General features: G+C 51.0%; 1 non-coding gene across 1 annotated transcript in view; it reads right to left on the bottom strand.

Moving 5' to 3' along the window:
• LOC126448643 (small subunit ribosomal RNA) overlaps nucleotides 1–806 on the bottom strand; it is a 1909-nt gene extending 1103 nt beyond the window's left edge. The window contains exon 1 of the ribosomal RNA XR_007584179.1: nucleotides 1–806. This exon is cut by the window's left edge and continues 1103 nt beyond it. This is a non-coding gene — a ribosomal RNA (small subunit ribosomal RNA).
• Nucleotides 807–5000: the final 4194 nt, after the last annotated feature.

Genomic DNA, 5000 nt, shown 5'->3' with positions numbered 1-5000 from the left:
CACCCTGGTAGGATTTCAACGGGGTCCGCCTCGGGACGCACGAGCACGCACGAGGCGGTCGCACGCCTTCGGCTCGCCCCACCGGCAGGACGTCCCACGATACATGCCAGTTAAACACCGACGGGCGGTGAACCAACAGCGTGGGACACAAATCCAACTACGAGCTTTTTAACCGCAACAACTTTAATATACGCTATTGGAGCTGGAATTACCGCGGCTGCTGGCACCAGACTTGCCCTCCAATAGATACTCGTTAAAGGATTTAAAGTGTACTCATTCCGATTACGGGGCCTCGGATGAGTCCCGTATCGTTATTTTTCGTCACTACCTCCCCGTGCCGGGAGTGGGTAATTTGCGCGCCTGCTGCCTTCCTTGGATGTGGTAGCCGTTTCTCAGGCTCCCTCTCCGGAATCGAACCCTGATTCCCCGTTACCCGTTACAACCATGGTAGGCGCAGAACCTACCATCGACAGTTGATAAGGCAGACATTTGAAAGATGCGTCGCCGGTACGAGGACCGTGCGATCAGCCCAAAGTTATTCAGAGTCACCAAGGCAAACGGACCGGACGAGCCGACCGATTGGTTTTGATCTAATAAAAGCGTCCCTTCCATCTCTGGTCGGGACTCTGTTTGCATGTATTAGCTCTAGAATTACCACAGTTATCCAAGTAACGTGGGTACGATCTAAGGAACCATAACTGATTTAATGAGCCATTCGCGGTTTCACCTTAATGCGGCTTGTACTGAGACATGCATGGCTTAATCTTTGAGACAAGCATATGACTACTGGCAGGATCAACCAGGGAGCTGCGTCAACTAGAGCTGAGCAGCCGGCCGCCCGGGAGTGTGTCCCGGGGGCCCGCGCGAACACGCAAGCGTCCGCTCAATTATTCTGCAAACAGGAGGAGGCTGAGCTCCCCTGCACAACACACCTCGAAACCCTCTCAGGTCCCGGCGGCGCGCAGCGCCGTCCTAAGTACTTGGTCGGGTTCGAGAGAGGCGCAATCGCCCGGAGTTAGGCGAGTAGACGCTTTAGGTGCGACCACCCGTGCTCCCAACTGAGCTTGCCGCTGCCGACAGAGGCCCGGGAGCGTGCTGTCGTGGCATTGCCGGCGGGAGACAACACGCGCCACCTACGGTGACCGGCAGCTCCAACGCCAGCGCCACAGAAGGACAAAAGCCCCACTTGGGTGCCGAAGCGAACTCTCCCAGCACAGCGCACGCGCCAACACGTCCGCACAGCTGCGATACAAACCACCTGCGAGAACCGCTGGGGCGACCGAGCAGCAGACGGCGTCGCGGCGCCGAGCGCCGGGCGGCGGCGCATCCTCAGCGCACACAGTCCTCAATCGGACCAGCACACTGCAGATGGCCACCGCGCTTCGCACCGGGCCCGCGAGGACCTACTTTGGCCGCAAGGCGCCGCGAGCAGGGGGCGCCGGCGCGCAGCTGCGCCGCCTGCCGCGTCCGTCGGCCGGCGCGCCTGCCACTGGCCGCCCCCACCAGCCGGCTGTAGCGCGTGCGCCCACGCACCGCGCTGCCAGCACGCCGGGCGGCCCCCCCTCACCGGCCGGGGACGGTCCCACCCAGCCACCGCCGCGTATCGCCTCACACCCAGATCCCCTTTCGCGTTCGTGGGCATGGTGGGTCCCCTTTCACGTTCGTGGGCATGGTGGGTATCCCTGAAACAACCGGTTAATAGCTCGACCGATCGTCGCCAACACTGATTCACCTCTAGCGAGAACAACCGCACCACAACGGGTTACCTGTTGTTCATTTGCGTAACGTCACCAGCAAACGTAGACGTCCATCGCCATTTGCAACGAGTATTGCATGCCTGTGTCAGGTGTCACAACACACTACGTCTGCCCACATAGACGCAACAACATGTGCACGCCTCGAGAACACGTGGAAGGTAGCCCCCGTACGTATGCGGTGTCCATTGCGCGAACGACTGTCAGCCGGCCTCTGCAGGATGTCGCAGATGTGGAACGCGGTGCAACATGCTATCACGGTGTGTGAGAAGAGACGACTACGTCCGAATACACGCTCCACTACATCAACAGACTGCTCATGCTGATCGCCATCCAGGGCGTCCGTTCCTCCCACACGTCTGAATGGCGTACCACACTGCAATCCAGCTCTTATAGGGAGACGACACGTAGCTGCGTGCACAATATTTGGACTGTATGGTCTGCCGTTGCTAGGCGCAGTCGTCGTACGGTCACACATGTGCCACGATGTATCATTCAGTACATACGGACCAATGTGCAGTACAGTTTGTGGGTTTTGCGTACATCGGCGGACAGGTGACAGGCCGTACCACAACGTAGGCTGAGTACGTCGGCATGCGAAGGGCATTGAACATGCAAACTTCTCAACGACCAGCTTGCGAAGGCAGGGGGGAAGGGGGGGGGGCATGTACGTCCTGCTGCTATCCACATTACAGTGTATAGCAGGAGCATGTGGAAAGTCAGCAACACCTGCAAGGTGTTTAACATGACGCGATACACAGGGGACCGGGCAGTGCGAATAGCGAACTATATTGCGAGGGTTGCGGTTAGGCAACACTACACTAATTTAACGAGTTGCATAACAATTACAGAGCAGGTTCAGCGACAACGTGCGTCAGGTTAAGGCGCAATATAGGTTAGGTTGAGGCACAATATAGGTTAGGTTAAGGCACAACATGGGTTACGTTAAGGCACAAATTGGGTTACGTTAAGGCACAACATGGGTTACGTTAAGGCACAACATGGGTTACGTTAAGGCACAAATTAGGTTACGTTAAGGCACAAATTAGGTTACGTTAAGGCACAAATTAGGTTACGTTAAGGCACAAATTAGGTTACGTTAAGGCACAAATTAGGTTACGTTAAGGCACAAATTAGGTTACGTTAAGGCACAAATTAGGTTACGTTAAGGCACAAATTAGGTTACGTTAAGGCACAAATTAGGTTACGTTAAGGCACAAATTAGGTTACGTTAAGGCACAAATTAGGTTACGTTAAGGCACAAATTAGGTTACGTTAAGGCACAAATTAGGTTACGTTAAGGCACAAATTAGGTTACGTTAAGGCACAAATTAGGTTACGTTAAGGCACAAATTAGGTTACGTTAAGGCACAAATTAGGTTACGTTAAGGCACAAATTAGGTTACGTTAAGGCACAAATTAGGTTACGTTAAGGCACAAATTAGGTTACGTTAAGGTACAATATGGGTTAGGTTAAGGTACAATATGGGTTAGGTTAAGGTACAATATGGGTTAGGTTAAGGTACAATATGGGTTAGGTTAAGGTACAATATGGGTTAGGTTAAGGCACAACGTAGGTTAGGTTAAGGCACAACATAGGTTAGGTTAAGGCACAACATAGGTTAGGTTAAGGCACAACATAGGTTAGGTTAAGGCACAACATAGGTTAGGTTAAGGCACAACATAGGTTAGGTTAAGGCACAACATAGGTTAGGTTAAGGCACAACATAGGTTAGGTTAAGGCACAACATAGGTTAGGTTAAGGCACAACATAGGTTAGGTTAAGGCACAACATAGGTTAGGTTAAGGCACAACGTAGGTTAGGTTAAGGCACAACGTAGGTTAGGTTAAGGCACAACGTAGGTTAGGTTAAGGCACAACGTAGGTTAGGTTAAGGCACAACGTAGGTTAGGTTAAGGCACAACGTAGGTTAGGTTAAGGCACAACGTAGGTTAGGTTAAGGCACAACGTAGGTTAGGTTAAGGCACAACGTAGGTTAGGTTAAGGCACAACGTAGGTTAGGTTAAGGCACAACGTAGGTTAGGTTAAGGCACAACGTAGGTTAGGTTAAGGCACAACGTAGGTTAGGTTAAGGCACAACGTAGGTTAGGTTAAGGCACAACGTAGGTTAGGTTAAGGCACAACGTAGGTTAGGTTAAGGCACAACGTAGGTTAGGTTAAGGCACAACGTAGGTTAGGTTAAGGCACAACGTAGGTTAGGTTAAGGCACAACGTAGGTTAGGTTAAGGCACAACGTAGGTTAGGTTAAGGCACAACGTAGGTTAGGTTAAGGCACAACGTAGGTTAGGTTAAGGCACAACGTAGGTTAGGTTAAGGCACAACGTAGGTTAGGTTAAGGCACAACGTAGGTTAGGTTAAGGCACAACGTAGGTTAGGTTAAGGCACAACGTAGGTTAGGTTAAGGCACAACGTAGGTTAGGTTAAGGCACAACATAGGTTAGGTTAAGGCACAACATAGGTTAGGTTAAGGCACAACGATAGGTTAGGTTAAGGCACAACATAGGTTAGGTTAAGGCAAACATAGGTTAGGTTAAGGCACAACATAGGTTAGGTTAAGGCACAACATAGGTTAGGTTAAGGCACAACGTAGGTTAGGTTAAGGCACAACGTAGGTTAGGTTAAGGCACAACGTAGGTTAGGTTAAGGCACAACGTAGGTTAGGTTAAGGTACAACGTAGGTTAGGTTAAGGTACAACGTAGGTTAGGTTAAGGTACAACGTAGGTTAGGTTAAGGTACAACGTAGGTTAGGTTAAGGTACAACGTAGGTTAGGTTAAGGTACAACGTAGGTTAGGTTAAGGTACAACGTAGGTTAGGTTAAGGTACAACGTAGGTTAGGTTAAGGTACAACGTAGGTTAGGTGAAGGCGCAATGTAGGTTAGGTTAAGGTACGATATACCTTAGGTTAAGGTACAATATCGCTTAGGTTAAGGTACAATATAGCTTAGGTTAAGGTACACGTTGTAGGGAAAGGTGTATTTTGGGGGGGGAGGGGGCGGCAGGTTCGTTGATAGTGATTATCGTAAGTGCATGCCTGCGGGATCATCCGATTTGTCACGTCAGGATGCACTTGTGGCTCATGACAGGCGGCGCTCCGATTCCAAGGTTGTGGCAGATCTGTGTCTTTCATTCCTGCCATTGTTTGTGTACTGTGACAGGAGGCAGTATTGTGATGTTGGGTGCACCCCTGTGTAGGACATGTGTGGGTGTTCGTGGCTTAGCTGAG

Source organism: Schistocerca serialis, unplaced genomic scaffold (assembly GCF_023864345.2).
Source record: "Schistocerca serialis cubense isolate TAMUIC-IGC-003099 unplaced genomic scaffold, iqSchSeri2.2 HiC_scaffold_619, whole genome shotgun sequence".
Classification (NCBI taxonomy): Eukaryota; Metazoa; Arthropoda; class Insecta; order Orthoptera; family Acrididae; genus Schistocerca; species Schistocerca serialis.
This window is presented reverse-complemented; position numbering and strand designations above follow the sequence as displayed.